Source organism: Hipposideros armiger, unplaced genomic scaffold, assembly GCF_001890085.2.
Source record: "Hipposideros armiger isolate ML-2016 unplaced genomic scaffold, ASM189008v1 scaffold_47, whole genome shotgun sequence".
Classification (NCBI taxonomy): domain Eukaryota; kingdom Metazoa; phylum Chordata; class Mammalia; order Chiroptera; family Hipposideridae; genus Hipposideros; species Hipposideros armiger.
Window position 1 is genome coordinate 2,483,407 of NW_017731397.1, and position 20,112 is coordinate 2,503,518.

At 42.1% G+C, this 20,112-nt stretch overlaps 1 protein-coding gene across 2 annotated transcripts in view; it reads right to left on the minus strand.

Annotated features, from left to right (window-relative positions):
* The window catches only part of JAZF1 (JAZF zinc finger 1), a 311,176-nt gene extending 291,568 nt beyond the window's left edge, over positions 1-19,608 (minus strand). The window contains exon 1 of one of the 2 annotated variants that reach the window (XM_019639904.1): positions 19,426-19,608. The gene's annotated coding sequence lies outside the window, so the exon portion shown is untranslated. Of the gene's footprint in view, positions 1-13,625; positions 13,758-19,425 lie in introns of those variants that run through there. The other variant, XM_019639900.1, reaches the window with a different exon arrangement.
* Positions 19,609-20,112: the final 504 nt, after the last annotated feature.

Below are 20,112 nucleotides of genomic sequence, written 5' to 3' on the forward strand. Positions count from 1 at the left end.
CCAGGAAGACAGCACAATGATAATACCAACATGGGCCAGTGAAGCGACGTCCTCCACAACTAGACTGAAGAACAAAAGGACAGCCACTTGTCTGTTCCCCTTCCCCGATTCCCCAATGTTGTTCCCTCCCCCAATTCCCCAATGGAATCTTAAAAAAAATAATAATAATATAGTATGGCTGTGTTCCAATAAAACTTTATTTATGGACATGAAATTTGACTTGCATATAATTTTTACAAGTTAGAAAACTTTTTCCCAACCTTTTAAAAACGTATACTCCATTCTTAGGATATGGGCCATATAAAAAAAAAGGGATAGGCCGAAGTTGGCTTATGGGCCATTATTTGCCAACCCTGCCCTAGAGGATGATGAAGCAACAAGGGTGAAGGAAGCTGACCATAGAGAGCCTCACAGAGCAGAGATACCACCCACCCAAACCACGGTCTACTGTTAACAACAGGCAGAGAAGCTTCTATCTTCTTTGAGCAATTTACTAAACTTTAGTGTGTCACTATCAACCACACATCTATGTATACAAAATTACATTTTGATGTGAAATAGTCTGAGATGTTAGGACTGTTCAAAATAAACAAAGTTAAAGGAATGGAAGAGTTCTGTTTTAAAATCCCTGCTGTAAGCTTAAACTCCATGTGGCTTCCTCCCTTCTAAGGTGGCAGAACTGATAGGAGTAAACATCCATCTTGGTCCCAGCAGCAGAGATCGCCTGATACCTACTCTCTTATTCCTTTGTAACAGAACCCTGTAAAGGAATTACACTTGTCTGCCTCCTCAAGCATGGCTGGGAACAGGGACTCTGAGCCTAAGGAGAAAGACAGCCACATTGAAAACACACACGTGTGTGCGCACGCGCACACGCTTCCTAATGTTGCCCAGGCCGCTCCCAAAACTATAGCTCCTGAGGAACCGAGTGGGGATAAGTAGTCTCCCCACTTTCACTCAGACAGGGGTAACTAATGTAACATAAGCAGTAGCTGGAGGGTGAGGCTTCCCAGAAAGCCCCTTCGGCCTTCCTGAAAGCGTGGAAATCAGGAGCATTACCCAGAGTTCTTAGAGCCATGAGGTAAAGAGGAAGAGAAGGGCAGAGATCTCAGTTGGCATAAACATCCCGGGGCACTGAAGAGGGGCGACAAGCTAAATCCAGAATTCTTTTACCTAAGCTTCTGTGGTCAGGGGTCTGTTACTAGCAGCCAACGCCATTCGTACTCAAACAGGCCCCAAATCAGATTCCACTTGCACCACTGAGTACATCCGTGCACTGCACAGCTCACAGACAGAGGTTCTTAGATATAATGGAGCACAATACCTAATACGGGAGGTCAAGACGATGTCTTTGTAGCGTGATTCTGGAAAAGCCTGTTTTGCCTGAGGGTCCTGTCACTCTTAGTTTATCCTGACGCTACTATACTTCCCGACTGGTCCTCCGTACATGTCATCCTATCACTGACTGCCGCTGAGAAGTCAGTCTGACAAGCACAAGGACTGGGCTTACTCATGGCAAGCACTGGGTGTCCAGAAACCTAGCTCCCCATGTTCACGCTCCACTAACGGCTTTAGGTCCTGGACTAGCCTTCCCGGGTCAAAAGCCAGTCAGTCGATCAGAACATCCCTATGTGCCAGCCACTGCTCTGGGTCCTGGGAAATAACCGTGCACTTGGCCGTGAGTCCCTGCCCTCAAGGAGCTCACCTTCCGGTAAGGGAGACAGACATTAAACGAACAAATAAATACATAAATAAGATAAATCCAGTAGAGGTAAGTCCTGTGAAAAAATACGACTGGGTAATATGATAGCATCAGGAGGGAGTGCGAACTGCTCAGTGAGCTGAGGTGGTGAGAGAGAGCCTCTGAGTAGATAAGACTTGAAGATGAGGAGACAGTCATGGGAAAATCGAGAGAAGTAATGGAGTATGGGGATGAGGGGAAGTCTCTTACTATTGTCACCATTTTTTGGTAAATCTAAAACTATGCTAAAAATTAAAAAGCATTTTTTAAAAATCTAAAGAAGAGAAATCCAGGCAGAAAGAACAGGACAAAATCTTTTTTGGCATGAGCAGTGTTGCACGTTGCAGGGAGGGGACAGTGAGTATGGCTGCAGCATGGCGAGCACAAAGCAGGAAGGAGGTGGGTCTGAGAGGTGTGCAGGTGGGCTGGGGGGTGAGCGGTGCTAAGACGGGTAAGCCATCATAAGGCACTTGAATTTTCTCTTGCTGGAATGGGAAGGCTGGTAAGCAGAGTGGCTTGATATGATTGACATTTTTAAAAGCTCACTCTTGCTGCTGCAGAGGACAAGCTTTAGGGGGTAGAGGACTGACGTGGAGGCAGGGGGACCCATTAGGAGGCTGCATCATCAAATGACAGTGACCAGAGCGTCTCAGTTGTCAGACTCCTCACCAGCTGCAGTAAGAATCAGTTACACTTCATGACTTTAATCCTTCTTAGTGTATATATAATATATAACCTATTATACTGTATATTGCAGAAAAGCTGGGAGGCTAGGGTCTCAGGCTTGACTCCTAATGCCTAAACAATATCTTTAAATTTTCACGCAAAGCCCTGATACTCCTCATACATAAAAGCATCATTAGAGAATAAAGTGCTTTGAATTCAAAAGCTCTCTCAGATTAGATGGTGATCTTTTAAAAGCAGCTACTTCAATTTTGTTCACAATAGCGAAAAAACAGAACTTAACAACAGGGCAAGGTAGGTCCAAGCTGGCCCTGGGGTGGAGCTGGGGAATCGCACTCTTCTTTTATATAAAGCACAGATATATATACAAAGACATAAACAAATATTAAAATTTCATAGGTTGGGGAGCAGGAAACAAGATCTGACATAGTTCCTGGGGAGGGGCTTAATGAAAAAAGGGTTGATACCGATTTACCTCGACACCGCATCTAAAACATAATACAGACTGAACTCCCACGGTCATTCTCTGTCCTCTCCTCTTGCTTTCCTTTTCTTGCCAGCACTTGCCACTACCTAACATGACGTTGTTGTTGTTGTAGTTTCTTCCGGGTCCCCATGTAGAATGTAGGCTCCACGAGAACAGAGCTTTGATAACTGCTGCGTCCCCCAGCACTTAGAACAGTACAGGCACCTGACAGGTGAGCCTGTGTGAAAAGAGGCTGTTGGGTTAGATGTTCTCAAAGGTTCCTTCTGCTGTAAAGTTCTGTGATTCTAAGATGCCCTTACATATGTGGTTAGCTACAAATGATCATTTTTTATCCATCCCAGGAGGCCATTCTTTGCATACCAAAAGCATCTCAAGAGAAGGTGGCCCCTGTGCACGGCCCCCAGTCCCAGGCCCCGCTGTGTTTTAGGAAGGCTGCGGTCTATTTATCAAAGCAGCTCCACCGTCAGAAACTTCAGTGTAATAGAATCTCATGGTGCATCAGGTGGTAATGAAAAGGTTCCAGGGTTTCTGAAATTATTAGCAAGATACAGACCTTTATGACTTGCACTCAGCTTCTAACTATCAAGACGGAGGTAGGAAAACGGTTGGGAGTCTTCCCTGGAGAAGCAAAGTTCTTGAGCTGTCCGCACACGGCAACAGGCATAGAATCACCACAGCGCTTTCAGACCTGGGAGAAGCCTCAGAAATCGTCCATTCCTGCAGCAGCGTGTAGCTCTGGATCTCAACATCCAAGTCTGAATTCTGATTACAGAATGACAATGAGCAAGCTTTTTAACCACTCGGTGGCTCAGTTTTCTCATCTGTAAATTGGGAATAATAATAAGTGTACCCCAGAAGTGAATTAATTCATGGAAAGCACCCAGAACAATAACAATGCCTAGCATACTGTGGGCATTCAACAAATATTAGCCATTATCACTAGAATCAGTCTTTTGGTTTTCGTTTTTTTTCAACTTGAAAAATCTTTAATCTAAAGGTTTACCGAAAACCCTATCTGTAGGGGATGAAAACTACTATGGAGTTCTATAGGAATCCAGAACCTCAAGAAGCCCTCCTTGAAAACCAGTGATTAAGCTGGTTTTCACATATTCCACTCCCCAACAAATGGAAACTCGGTGTTGAAGTGACCAGTTAAGGTCACACTAGAAACCCAATCTCAACTACTGACCCTCTTGTTACCTCATTATCAAGGTACAAAACGTGTGTGCTGATGGGACTTCACCACTATCACAGGAATGAGGGGTCATGGGTGACATGCAGAAACTGGACTTCACGAAGCAGGGCACTTGACCTTCACAGAGAATCATGGAAGTCACCATGGTCCTCAGCGCAAAGCAGGAAATCCCTCTGTGGCACCCCTAACAGAGGTTTATACAGCCTCTGCTTGACTTATTTCTAGAGAACCCACTACTTTCCCTGGTAGCCTTTGCAGCTGACTCGCTGCAGAAGCCAGAATGAGAAGCAGTATATAACTATCCTTTATTCCTCGGGAATTTCACCATTCCCAGGGCAGCACGGTGAAGCCTTTGGAATCAAGCAGGCCTGGCAGTATAATCTTGACAAGGTTACTTAGCCTCCTTAAAGCTCCGTGTCTTGACCTATAACGTGGATAATAACAGAACCTCCCTCACAACCTTTCTGAGATGGTCAAATGAGATAATGCCTTCAATTGTGTTTCATAGTCCCTAGCACATAGTTGGAGCTCAATAAATTACAAATCCTATTAATTATTACCCATTCATTCCCCCATTTAACCACTAGACTACACATTAGCTATTCAACAGAAAGGGAAAAATTCTCAAAAGCAGACTTATTGGTCCAGGGCAGGAACTTGCTAGCTAGCTGTCCGCCCAGATGGGGCCCTCCCATCCTCCACAGTAACAGAAGTGTCAGGCCCTGCTGGGGTTACATGTGCCAGCACCTTGTAGCTACATGTAGCCATGCAATTAAGTTTTCACCAAAAGGATTAAGAGCGGAAGTGACTGGTTACTCTTGAAGGCCCGAGCCATAATACATTGTATGTGCACTCCTCCACACTCTTTTCCTTGCCTGCATGATGAATACAAAGGTTCATCCTCAGGAAAGGATCCCAGAGAACCCAGTTTTCCATACAGAAGAGAAGTAGATTATGAGAGAGCAGAAAAATAAAATGGAAGAAGCCTGAAGCCCTGAATGACTGCATGGAGCTGAGTAGCCTGCCTACCCACCATGGATCCTTATGTGAAAAACAAACTTCTTAGACTTTTAATCTATGTAATGTTGGGCCTGTTTAGTATAATTACCGAGTCCTTCATCCTAGAGTGACTGCTCCTTGGGAGCGGTGATTTAGCAAAAATTTACAATACCTTTGAACAAACTGACAGTAAGATCACAACCACAATCTGAGAGGCAACTCAAAGGGTGGGCGTTAGAAGACTATTAGCATGAAATATTCCTTAAATGCCCTTTAAATCTTGTAGACACACAAGAAAATTAGCCCCTGTCCTTTTTTCAACTCATCTGATGGAACATAAAAAAGACAGGGCTTCCTTGAATGGGCAGAAAATCTCTGATTAAAGGCAAAGCATCGAACTAACTCAAATCCTTTAAATTCCTGTAAGGCTTCAAAAGTCTTTATTTCAAGCAAAATGTGAACTTGAAAAAAAGAACAGCTAAATCTATTTTTAGGAGCAATTTAATCTGGTCCTTGGAGCTGAAGGCTTCATGAGAGAGGATACATGTCTAGATACAATTCAGTGGATATCGGTGTAAATCCCTATGTCATAAACTTAGTGCTACTGCAGAATGGGGACACGGAGATGAAACACAGAGGCAGGAATCATGCCTTTAGGAGGCTCACAATCTAGTGGGGAGAAATGCTGCAATAACAATAATGGAATGCTGTCTGTAGCACCTATTATAACAGATAATAATAACAGCATTTATCAGTTCGTATTTATTAAATGTTTGTGTGCCAGGCACTGTGCTAGGATTTGTCTCTTACTTAACTCTCATAGTAGCCCTATATAACAGATATCATATTCCTCATTTTGCAAACGAGAAAAGTATACCTTAGGTAGTTGCTCAAAGTCTCAGAGCAGCCCAACCAGAACCTGGGATGTCCGACACCAGTGACCATTCCCTCAGCCACCAGGTGTGAGGTCCAGTGGGGGGGATGGGGAACGGAGGCTCCTGACAGGCAGGGCAGCTCTTTTCCATCCTCTGTGACACTGGCTCAGAACTGGGGGGAAGGGATCCACCTGGCAAAGCAGCCCCAAAGCTTTTCGGAAGTGCTCTGTGCCGAGAAAAAGCATCACAGGAAGGGTCCCCTACCTTTCCAGCCATGCCAAGCTGCTCAGGGACTTAGCAGACACGCACAGAGCACTAGGTAACCCCAATGAAAACCTATGGGTAACCTCAGAATGGACACTGGGTCACCCCTAACCAGAGACCAGATTCCCTGTTCTTTGTAGCTAAGCAGAAACCATTTACTTGCTTTTCCTGTGTGAAATGCTTATTCTAATTGCTCACTGGGGAGTCCAATGTATACTTCCCAAGTTCTCTGGGAGGTAGTAGGGACAGTAACCTCACGTTTATACAGTCCTCTGATCACTTTAGGGGAAATATATATCTCTACTAAATTTCAAATCCATTTGGGCTTTTTCTATTTCTGATAAAAGGTATCTGTGATAATGGATTAGGGGGCACTCGCATGGCTCCTCTTCCCCTCAGGAAGGAATATGTTTCCTCGCCCTATCGCCCCTGTGCTTGGCCATGTGACCTGCTTTGGCCAAAGGGATGTTATGGGCAAGACATGCATAGAGGCCTTCAATGAGTTCCCACTTGCGCTCCAATGCTCCACCAGGAGAAAAGCATGGCCCTAGTAGCTACTGCCCTTCAACCTGGTCCTCGGAAGGAACACGTCAGATGACTTGTGCCCGACCAACAGCAGATCAGCTGACGAGCAGCCCGAAACAGAGCCACCCGGCTGAACCCAGCTTCCAGCAGCCAAAGAGTCACCCTGCTCACCAGAGAGCATGAGGAAAGTGCTTCTTGTGAAAAGCCACTGAGTTTTGGAAGAGTTTGTTATGCTGCATTGCTGTGGCAGCCGTTGACTAATGCATCATTTTATATTAATTGGAAAGGCTAAATTATAGGTACAAATACATGTATTTTTCTATCTCACACTCTTCGATTTTTCCTTTGAATTTCATTAACTGCACAGTCATTCACCCCAAACATATGTACCATTTCTCAATTACTTGAACAAAGATACTGGCAGATGAGAATACAGAGAACGGGTTCATATGCCCTCAGTACAAACCAAAGTTCATCTTGACAGTAAAATGTTTATACTAACCTCTGCCCATAGATGCAGATGTAGAAGACAAACCAGTATCTATTTTTCATGGACAAGCTACACAAAATGCTACCTTTCCAAGTAAAAAAAGGTGCTGATGGTGAAATATATGTTCAGGCTCATGGTCTATATAATCTTCCTCAGTAAGTTTTCTGGCCTTCTGTCAACATGTTTAAGTTACCGCCTTAAAACCATTCTCTCTCTTCTCCCCCTTCCTTCTCCTCCACTTCTCCCAACACTCATATCCACTAAAATCTAGGCAAGATTTCACAAAGCTCCTGAAGAAAAATTTTCAAGAAATCTATAGTCTCCAGAGTTTGGAAACTGTACCAAACATTTTTCATGCACCAAATGATTATTGATAATCCTTATTTTCACTCCCACTCCAAAATAAAATAGCAAACACTGAATGAACTATGTCCGTCAAATGAATTACATTGGTCAAAAGATTGTATTTCAATATAGATTTCAAAATATAAACAAGGCTTTTATGATTGAACAAAAAGCAAACTAGATTTCAAGAGATCTAGAGGTCAATGGGGGTTTCCCAGATCCCCACAAGGCATGGAAGGTGGTAGCGGGGTCCTTGAGCTATTTGAATGTCACAAAAAGCATAGTGGAAGCTATAGCCATTATAAAGCTGCACAACATTCCATGTCATGAGGGGCTGGTATTATTGCAACTCCTTTAGGTGACACTGGCTGACACATCAGGTCTCCATGTGAGGCCCCTGATGACTGCTGCTCTCAAATCCCCAGCCACACTCCTCACTCCCTCTGTCGCCCCCACAGCAGCCTCCATGCTGCTTCTTAAGCACACCAGACACTCCTGCTCAGGACCATTGTCCTTGCTGGTCCCTCTGCCTGGAACAGATACCCGAATGGCTCACTCATTCTCCTACTTCATTCAGGTCCCTTCTGAGACGCCTCCCTCTCAAAGAGGCCACCCCAGACTACCTAATCTCAAATGGGCCTCTCAACCCCTGTCTCCTGACTCACTCTATTTTTCTTCACAGTGTTATGACTGTTGCAAATGATCTTATGTATGTGTTTTGTCTGCTTCTCCTATGAGCGCGAACTTTAACGGTGTGATTCACTGCTGTATCCCCCAGCTCCTAGATAGGGCCTGCATAGTGGGCACTCAAAAATATTTACTAAATTTAAAAATTGGGAGTTTTAGGTGTTTGCTGCATGGAAAAAAACAACAAAGCATTTAATTACTTATTAAATCAGATTGTTTGCTATACAAAAATCTTTCAAGATATATTGGGTTGTCGGAAAAGTCATGACGTATTTGTTTTCCATGTTTTTCGCTGCAAAAATGCATCATGACTTTTCCGACAACCCAGTAGAATCTATGGAGAGAGAGAAAGAAAAAATAAATAAAACCAAAGGGGCCCTCAGTAATGCACGAGTAGGAAGCCATTTCTTTATTCAACTGTTGAGAAGGCACATGCGCCTGGATCAGCTTATGTGTCGGATCCCGGCATACGCTTTACAGGGGAAAACCGATGGCAATATATTCTACAGGACTGAAAATGATTTCAATCATTGTAAAATACCATTTAGGAATAAAGTATTTTAAATGTTCCTACAATCAGTAAACAACTCAACTATTGCCACTCGAACTTCTAAAACAAGGCCTAAAACAAGGCCTAGCCTGGGACTTTCCTGAGACGCTTCCAGCATTTGAGTATGTGACATTTCAAGGACTATAATTAAAGAGATGCACAGCCACTTGAAGAGGAGAAAATGGACTTTTGTGAGAGTCCTGCAGTCATGCTCTTGGATTTTTTTTTTTTACAAAAGCCCTACAAATACGTTCGAATGACTCACAACAAACCTTTACAAACAATACATACAAAATCATGTTTTCCATTGCTTACTTGAGACAACATGAAAAAATTATGTTTTCTGTTTATATAGTTTAAGAAACCTCTCTAGACTCTTAAAATACCTTTTCTCCCTAACAGAAAATTATATTATCAAATATGGAAGTCATTTTACTAATCACATGATCTGACATCTCAAAAACCTAAATCTGGATAAACAATGCTAAATTAAGGCTGGTATATTTTGAAACAGCAAGAATTTGTGTGTGGAATGTTTTAACAGCTCATGGATTCCTACGACCACTCAGTATGACTTATACAAACACAAACCAAAACTCTACCAGGGAAACCGAATTTTAGCAAACATCTCAAAGTAAAAATGCTTAACAAAAAACAGAAGTGTGTAAGGTTATTTTGATTCTTCTTCTCCCGTCATATTATGGAAACACAAAGAGGACAAAAGATCCGAGGGGTGTGGCGGCGGGAGTATCATCATGGGTGCAGGGAGATGGTGTCATCACATCAGTGTTAATATCGACGGTGTGCTTCTAGGATAGTTGCCAGGCCCTTTACGGGCATGGCTGTACTTAATCCTCATAACAACACTCCATGATCAATACTACTATCCTCATCTGACAGAAGTCGAGGCCTAGAGAAATGAAACACTGTGGCCAAGGTCACAGAGCCAGCGGGATTCGAGGCAGCACCCCTCCCCACTCCACGGCAAAGCCCGCAGCAGTTTCCTCCGGAAGGCAACTAACTGGAGGTTTCTTTTCTGCAGAATTCACCAGAATTCCAACAGCTAACACACCAAATATATATGCTATCTCACTAAACCTTGAGATACATACTATTACTCCCATTGTAGAGATGAAGAAAATGAGGCAAAGAGAGGTTCTATATCTTGACAGAAGGGGCAAAGCCAAGGCCCCAAGTGGGGCAAGTTGGCTCCAGGAACCACAAGCTAAACCACTCACTGCTCTACTGGTCTTCTCTCAACTTCTCTCGGCCAAGCACTCTCACGCACTCATGACTTTCAATCACCTCGGCTTCTTCATCTCTGTAATTAGCTAAATGGACTGATCACCTATTTCTAAGTTCCCCTCTAGTTTTTCAGTGATACAACGCTCAAACATCTGCAAAAGTTTTGGGGTTTTTTTTTTGTTTGTTTGCTTTTTTTGTTTGTGGGGGGGGGGGGGGGGGGGGGGGGTTGGCCATGATGCAAACACTAAGGATAGAGTTTTTGAATGGTTCTGCTTTTTTCTCCAGCGGACAGAAATGCAATTGATGATGAGCTCAATACACTTTTAGGATGAAGGTTCATTTTTTTTAGAATTTGGTATAAAACAAAATATTTTAATTGCAACGTTTTCATATTAAAAACTAGTTAACTATTTCATAAAGAGAAATGGAAATTTAAAAAACAAAAATACTTAAAAAATTTTTTTAATTAAAAAACAAAAATATAAGCTACCATTTTTTCTTTCCATTACACCTCTGTAGTTCGTATACTTTCCTTGCTGGAAACAAGTCTTCCAAGTTTACATCTTAGCATTCATATGCTGTCCATTAAAACATGTGGCCTATCATTAATATCTTGTTAAATAGAGGGGTTAGGTGGAGTGGTTTTCTTGTACAATATTTTAAAACCCATCTGTATTAGATGCAAATATTAAAAGACAGATTTCACATAAAAATCTTAATTTCTAGCTTCTGTCTCTCAAATAATAACATTAATAAAGGATCTGCGACAAGGGGCCTGCACTCCAACAAGGCAACCCTGGGCTGCAGGTGACCAGCAGCTGCCTTTTCAATTGAAGCAAGGGCCCCCCAGTTTGCCAGTCCACATCACTCCCATTTACATTGAACTTGGTCACTTTCCTTATACACTGTGTCCTGAGGGCGTCTGAGTTTGAAATCCTTAGGCCACAACCTCTCCAGTTTGAGCACTTCTGCTCTACTGTGTACCTGAGATATTATCACATCTCCAAACTTGCTCTGTATTAAATGCTTGCCTCCTATAAAACTAAAAACTACATCCATAGTAGAGAAAAGCAAAAAGGGTCACACCCCTTTAAAAGTTTGACTCCTTTTTAAAACTCCATAAATCCTTACAATGCCGATTATTTCATTAGTGTAAACCAATGGGTTCCCAGCCTGGACAGCACATTAGAATCAACTTTGAAATGTTAAAAACAGACTGACCACCCCAGGTCAGTCACATCATAAGCTCTGAGGGTGGGAACCAGGCATCCTTACTTTTCCAAGTTCACCCAAGTGATTCTGATGGCAACCCAAGTTGAAAATTACTGATGTAAATAAACTCTACTGACATACCGGGTGTGACTTATAAATCAGTAAGACTGATTTCTGTAAGCCATGGATAAAAATAATTCTCATTACTTTACAATATACAGTCCAAAAACACTTAAGACACTATCATCGTCCCAGGTTTTGATGAAATACTATTTCTTTATTCAAATACCTGAAGTGAAATGCACATATACCTTAACATCCCCGAACCAAATGTTTTGTCTGATGGTTGCATGTTTTAACAGCAGATATTTTGGTGTGGGGCCCTGGAAGTGCAGCCAGAAATGAAGCCAACTTATAAAAGGGAGTTTCCATCTCGGGCAGAACACTGAGACACATTAGCTTAAAGCACTCATTGTCAACCACTGGGTTGAGTTGGTGCCAAACTCCAGACATCTAGTGTCTGAAATACCCTATCAAAAGATGGACTCGGTAAAGATTTAAAATCTAAACGACCGATAGGTTACTTGGGGCCTGTGAAACACCTGGGTGACACCTGCTGAGTCCTGAAGGGGAATTTTAGTCCACAGTCCACCAGCCTGTTTCCTCTCCTGAGGAAAGGAGAAAAGTTAATCTGGAATTTCTGAGGTGAACGCTTTCTGGAATATGTTTATAAAGAAACCCCCATTTCCTTCATTTAATGTTTGATACTTGAGGAAGCATGGGCAAAATTTATGCTTCTTACCACGGTGCTCAGTTTACTTAACAGTAAGCTGTACAAATATGTCTCTACAGATTTTCCTGTCCCGGCCATTCCTCACATAATTACACCATGTATTGAGAATGAGACAGCTAAATTAGCATTCAAGCGACTTTCACTGAATGAGTTAGGTAAGAAAAAGGGTGCTTCAATTTTAAGCCCAGATGTGCTCTAGCCACAGCTGGTGAAGGTCTGGTGATGGAGTAATAAGATCCAAAGTGTGCTCTCTCTGGGAATGACACCAAGGAAGTGTCCAGCAGGGAGGGCGCTATACATGTGCCCAAAGCAACCAGGGTTTTGGCTCTTGATTCACAACGTTTATAGCTGGGTCCAGTTAGATATCATCGATCCAGGCAAATTTTGTAAATAAAACACATGGACATAATGCCATTATTTTAATTTTGAAAAATCTAAAATAAAAGAGAAGTCTATAAGTGTGTATAGTGTTAGGTACTGTTTGTCAAGAGTTCCCCCGCCCTTGTAAATAAGTATCAGTGAGGAAACGAAAACTGGTTAGCACCTTTAGACAATTCAGTAATCACAACCATTTTAGAATTGCCAAATGATTGTTTTCATTGCTGTTATTATGATGCTCGTGGGCCCCCTCCCAGCCTACTTAAACATTTTCTTCACAAGTCTGGAAACGTTTCTATTCCTACCAGTAGGCAAAGCAGCAAAGTATCTCTCCCACCATCCAAATTGCTCCCTTTGGAAATCCAGTCTTTCTGTATGTAAAAAACACTTAGGCACACAAGAGCCTTCTATTAAAATGCAAACATCTTATAGAGGGTCACAACTTAGGCAGTGAAGAGCAGCCGCTAAGGTATAGGGGACACCTGAGAGCAAAGCTCCCCTGGGCATTTCACTGGCTGTGTCCTTTGGGCCAGGTTATTTGGCCTCTGTCTTGGTCCATGTCCTGTGTCAAAATGGGACTAATACTGTGCCTTAGGCAATGAACACAAAGCAACTGGCTTTATGTGCCTCACTAGTAGGGACTTAACAAACAGTAGCTATTGTGACTATTTTATACAAAAAGGAAATTGTCAAAACTGTCCAAGTTTGAAAAGCTTTCAAACTAGAAAAAAGATTTCACTAAAAGGTAGTGAAATCAAGATTCAAAATCCAAGCTTCTCCCCACCCCAACCCCCTGCCTCTTTTAAACTAAAAACCCCTCGCAAAGAGGTGGGGGGAAGCCAGGTATGCTTTTCTCCTAGCACTGTTTAAGCCCTAGAATGTTCTAGGCAACCAAATATCGTAGGTAAGACAAGAAATGACTCGATGAGGCTTCATAATGTTCTCCACCTGGGAAAGGACTAACCAAGTTCAATTCCCAAGTATATAAAAAAAAAAAAGTGGATTACCTTTTCAAATCTTAAAAAAGAAAATAAATCTTCTTCAAATTCCCTTAATATAAACTACCCTAGACTAACTGCATAACTGGTATTTGTGTGTACGCCATGAACCTACACATATAAACACATAAATGTATCATTCCTCTTATATGCATACCTCCAGAGAAGATCAGCTTCAAAAGTATGCTTTTCGCTGCCCAAAGTTACCTTTGTAACTTGTTCTTTTCACAGCCCCAAAGTACTTCTCGATTTTTATTTTCATGTCATTTCTGAAAACACTTCTTGAGAAAGAGGCTAGGAAGATGACAAGGCCCCATCCTCCAGGAAAGGGGCAGCGTTTCTGGGGGAGGCAAAGTACACAAGTGGTTACCCTGAAGTCTGATGCTGACAACTCAGGCAGAGAGATGGGCAGGCGCTACAGGACAGGGGGGAGGACCAATTACAACAATGCTATCTTCTGAGGGAGAAGAGGCTTTCTGCCCTGAAGGAAAATATTTTTGTTTGACAATCTTACCAAAAGAAACATTCTACTTTATATTTCACTAGATAAGGTATTTAATATGGTAGCATATTTAACTCCAAACTGGATGCACTTCTAGGATAGGGTAATATTTACTTCATAGGTTTGCAGTGAGGGTAAATAAAATTGAGTATGAAAACTGTTCCCAACAGCCTCTGACACATAGTAATGACTCCCTTATTGGTACCGAGAAATGGACCCAAGTTTCGTGAACCCTGTGGCTTTAGACCCTCTTTATGGGAAAAATAAAGGCAACGTTACAAATACAAAATGCTTACAAAAGTGATTTATTTTGATTAAGAAATCATAACAAAATACAAAAATTTAAAAGCTGACATTAGCAAAATATCACAAAATCAAATCCTAAAAAAGAACCAAGTACATGAATTAATTAAACACCTCACATACCACTATAAATACTTCTTTTGGGCAGCACACTCTTTAATTACTTCTCATATGACAATGATTTATATTAATATTTTCTATATGGTGGAAAGAAAAATCAGTCCTTTCTCAAGTGTGGATGATCGAAATTTATACTTCATTATTGATAATTCCGAAAAGTTACTTTCTGACTCTCAGCTCCATATTGGTAATGCCCTATAAATTTTTAGGATCGTTGTCAATACCTCTATTAATTTTCTTTCATATATAAGCCATAAGAATTCAGGATATTACAAGCTTTCTTGTGCCTTGGCTAACTTTACATATTCTTTGTGTTGATGATATTCACTAACCAGCTTGCTATATTGTGTGTGTGTGTGTGTGTGTGTGTGTGTGTGTGTGTGTGCGCGCGCGCGCGCATGTGAGTGAAATGAACAAGAAACTTAAACACAAAATTCTCATTAAAAAATGGTGCATTTATAAATGTATATTTACATTGAGTATATTCTTAACAGAAGGAAGTTCCAAATTAACTACACTTAGAACTGAATCCTCTGCTTACAATTCTACACATCTAGCAAGTAGTCTAAGGATCCCAGGTGAGCTGGCATAGTAGATGGTTCCTGGGAAGTGATTCCACATTAAGATGGGCTAGGAATAACTTAACTAGACACAGCGATACCTGAAAACTGTATAAATATGTCCCACTGAACTTAAACTAAAGGTGTCCACAATCCACTTCCCCTTAGTTATATCTCAAAAATACTCTCAACTCCAATGTCACTGACCCCAAGGAGAAATGGTACAGAGGGGAAAGTCAGAGTAGAAAAAGGAAAACATCAGCTGACTGCTAGTAATCTCACTTTTTCAATTTTACAAGTTATGATCCCATGAATGCACTGCTGTGGATGCCGGCAGGGATCCTCTGGGACCTTGGAAACGGCAGGGTAGGCCCTAAAAGAGTATTAAAAAAATGGTAAAACATGTATTAAACAAGTGAGGGGCCCTGGGCCCGAGCTTCACCAGCTTCACAACAAATCTGCCTCCATAGTTCCTATGATTATTCATCAGTTATCTCAGTCTGTACATGTCTGTTCTCTCCAAATAGATTTCAATTCCCTGGAGACAGGAAGTACTGTCCTAAGTACTGTCCTAAGTCCTAGCCTATAGGAAAGACTCAAAAATGTGTGTGGTAGTCCTACTATCCATAGTGATCTTGACAGAGAGAGAGAGAGAGAATGTATATATAATGTAAATGTATGTTTGTATTATATATACACACAAATATACATACACACATATATATGTACCACACATATATATGTGTGGTATATATATATATATACACATACATGTATATACACATATATTAATGTATTATATATTACATATGTATATGTATTATAGTTTACTTATATATTTATGTATATAAAATATATATATTTATCCATACATTATGTGTATGTGTGTGTACATACATCAATTCTCTATATAGAAATAGTCTTTCCATGTTAATAGCATGGTGTCAAGATCTTGTCCCTTCGAGGAGGTCAATCTCAGGAAAAAGTCACCATTATAGCCCGGCAAACAGTGAACAGGGCTTCCTTTAGGAAGCCAGTGGGTGAGCCAGGCCAGGGCCACTCTGACCATCAGGAGACCATCAATGCTCTCTGGTGCTGGACAGAGTCTGCAGTCAGTGATCCAGGAAGAGTCACCGACTCCTACCAAAGTGGACACAGAGTTATCGGGAAGGCTCGATCCTTAAAGAGAAATATCCGTTAATCTGGCCCCTGCTTGCAGCTGGCCTATAAAAAAAATAGGTGAAAATAAGGCAGCATTCTATTGCTTACTGCAAGTGGAAAATACGATTTTCTTTAAACTGACTTAGCATATTAAATGAAAGGCATTTTTTTAAAAACAAACAGAGAAATGTCTGACATGCGCAGCACCCAATTTTCAGATTCTAAATAAACAACATTTGCTATTCAACACTATAGCCAGGTCAATATGGAACAAATCTACCACCTCATCATGAAACAAAATGCATTATCTGCAATCCAGCAAGGATTTCTTCAGGGGTGCCCATGATATGCCCACATTGTCAAGATCTGAGGTCAGAAGTAAGGATGGAGCAGGGAGAGAAACATAAAGGTACTTGAGGTATGGCTCTGCCCTAAAAGCAAAAGCTGGGGAAAAAGGGAGGATTTTTAAGGGGGTCGATAGCATTGTGTCCTCTCTCTCAGACCTCAGTCTGACACCCAAGGCCCTTTGGCTTCCAAACAGCCCTAGGAATACCCCCCTCATCCAGTGACATCAGCCTACCCCAGCCTTGACGCCCCTTCACTGTCGTCAACAGGAAGAATCGAGTTTTCTGAAAACAGCTGTCAGTTTGCATTTCTAGAATCATCAAGATGGGAAATATCTCCAAAACATATGCATTCTAAAGGAAACATTTTCCCAAGGATATGGAAGGCTTTTGTCAACCCAGTCAGTTGCAGGCAGGGATGTTCTGTCTATACATTTCAGTCTCGTATCAGAAAACATGCACACTAAAAGAAAACAATCAGAAGCTTGTGAATTTTATGAGACGTTCACCTGCAGTGTTGCATAAAGGGTGAATTGACTGTTTACAGGTGAGAAGTGGGCAAAAGGAGACACTACTGAAGATGGTGTTTTGGAAAATGTCATGAAGTTTTAGATTTAGGGTCCATCTCCCCGCACGCCCCCCTCCCCCACCATGTGTGAAGGGAGTGCACAAACGTGTGCATATGCCCACGCACGCGCTTAAAACTCCCCCTGGCTCTGTACCTGGACCTTCTTGTGAACTCTGGGAGGGAGTAACAGGGCACCCATCCTGCCGCCAAGCCACAGGGAGCAGGGAGAGAGCAGCCCAGGCAGTAACAAGCCTTTCATTCATTCATTTATTCACTCAGTCATTCCTTCTCCCCACAGGAAATGCCCTCGTGGGATTGTGCCCACAGGCCCAAGGCACAGTGCCTCTTTTTAGTGCTGGGATTTTTAAATAAACACAGGCCACAAGGAAAGGCCATGTTGAAGCCACTGGCCTGGATACCACTTTCCAGTCCACAGCGGCAAAGGCCTTTGCCAGTGTCTAAAGTACCTCTGGCCGCACAGAAGAGAAATGGTCAGAGGCTGCAAGCCCAGCGCTGGGCTGTTGAAGGGTTTCCCATTCTCAATCTTTCCCGGGAAGGCCCCGAAGATTTCACGGTTTGAAAATGCCCCAAACAGCACCACCAGTAGGTAGACACAGCTCAAATTCTGTTAACCTCTAATGTAGACTTTGATAGAAGAATTCCAAACATACTCATTTAGTAATACACAAAAATGGCAAGAAATTGGATGATGTGGATCATTTAATATGGTAGATGGGTACTTGACACTTAATTAGTTCACTTAATTCTCGTCAGCCACTCTATAGGGAAGGAGCTGTTATTGTCCTCATTACACAGAGGAGGAAACTGAGGCACAGTGTGGTTAAGCCATTTGTCCAGTCACACAGCTGGCAAGTGACAGCAGTGTATATTCTAACCCAGGGGTCAGCAAACTTTTGAGAAGGAATGTACCCCAAAGAGCCGCACGTGGCTCACGAGCCACAGTTTGCCAAGCCCTGTTCTAACCCAAGTAAGCTGAGTTCCCTATGCTGCCTCTCAGATGATCCTCATCTCAAGAGTTGAGAGTTACTTTCTGAAGGAGGAAACACAGATTAATTGTGTCTGGAGAGGGAATAAGGATGGTACCATCTAGTTCTTCATCTATTCGGCAATTTGGCACAGGCCCAGCTCTGGGTACCTGCCTGAAATTCAAATTCCAGCTCATACTTACAAGCCATGGAAACTTAGGCAAGTTATGTAACCTCCCCATGCCTCAGTTTACTCACCTATAAAGTGGGGATAAGGACCTAGTGCATATTGTATACCCATCTATTTAGTATGCCATGGTGCTTCTTTGAGAAGATAATGCAAATGTTTACCAAATTATCATTGAAGTTAAATTCTACATTATTGAGAGTAACTGCCTTATTCTGCTTTCCAGAGACTTTCATCTTTATTAGTCAGGTGGTTTACAAATCTACCTTATGAAATGAAGCAGCTCAGATGGGTTTTAGAGGTAAAGAAACCAAGTAGAGACTCACAAGAAACCTGCTGACGTCGAGAGTCAAAACCACCAAGTCAGAGCTACGATAAGCCACTATCAGTCAATAATACTGATGGAGTTATTATTAAGAGATGCCTAAGGAGGCCACTGCAGGAAAACCCGAGTCAACAACAGCAAAGAGAGGCTCCTCACATCTGGGAAGAGTTCAAAGTGACCTGCTAGTTTAGCACCATCACAAGAGTAACTGAGCTGGGTTAGATTCTGTGTTGCAGTTTAAGAGATGTGGCCTGCTTTGGGGCCTTTGCATAGCATGTTTCCTCTGCCTGGACCTCTATGTTCCCTGTATGTCCTCGTGGCTAACTCCCTCACTTCTGTCAAGGTTCTAGTTCACCTATCAGCTTCTCAGCGGCCTATCCTGAGTGACCAATTCAACATTCCGACACTTTCTCCCAATCCACTGTAGCCTGCTCTAATCTTTCTTTTTTCCATACTACCTTCCAACCTACTCTATAATTTACTTCTTATGCTGATTGTTTATTGTCTATCTCCCATCACTAGCACGTAAACTCCCCAAAGATTGGGATCTCTGTTCAGCAAAAAATAGCAAGCGCCTAGAACTGCGCCTAGTACAAAACAGGTGGTCAAGGTGTATTATTACATAAGCAAATTCAAAACGCAGAGGCACTTTTACAAACGTACCAAATCATCAAATCTGGTGAGAATGAATAAATAGTTGTCTTTCTAAGACCAAAAGCCAAAAGATTTCACAACACTGGAATGCATGGATGGAGCAGCAGGAATCATGAGTCTGTGACATGACCTTCGGTGCTAAATTTAGCTCCCTTGGTGTTTCTATGATTCCTAGTTACCAGTTTAACTTCACCTGTTTAGGATGTGCAGGTCAGGAGTGTTTCCACAAACTCAAGTATCTACTCACAGGTTAAAAGCAAACAAATCCTGATCAGCTCTTCCCTTCTCCAAGAAACAGAGCCAGGCTATGAATGAACTGACAAGGAGGCTGGATGCAGGAACACGTCACAGTTGCAGGGCTGTGGAATTTCTAGACCAGGGTTGGCAAACTGCGGCTCGCAAGCCACATGCGGCTCTTCGGGTACGTACGTATGGCTCTGAAGTAAAATTGAAAATGAAAATAAAACTATCATTGTCTCATTTATAACATTTCTAAAGGATATTATTCACATAATGGTGATTTCATTTGTTTTATGGCTCTCAAATAATTTTTAAATTGTTGTGAGGGACAGGATTGGCTCTTCGGTCTCAAAAGTTTGCCGACCCCTGTTCTAGACAACTGAAGTTGTGGGGAGGGTTTTAGCTGGGATGCTCTGGGCTGTAAACGGAGACAGGTGCTCCAGCACTAGACCAGTGATGACAAACAAGGAGGAAAACAGGAACACAGGTGCAGCACCTTTCCGAGAGGAAGGAAGACAGCTAAAACAAAGGATGGTGAAAATCACACTTCCCTTGGCTCGACAGCCCGAAATCCTTGTTCCTTATGGGTGCAGGAAAATGGTTAAAAACAAGAGTTAAACACACATGTATAATAGAGACAGCTACATGCAATGCACTTCATTAACCTGAACTAAACAATACAATTATAATGAAA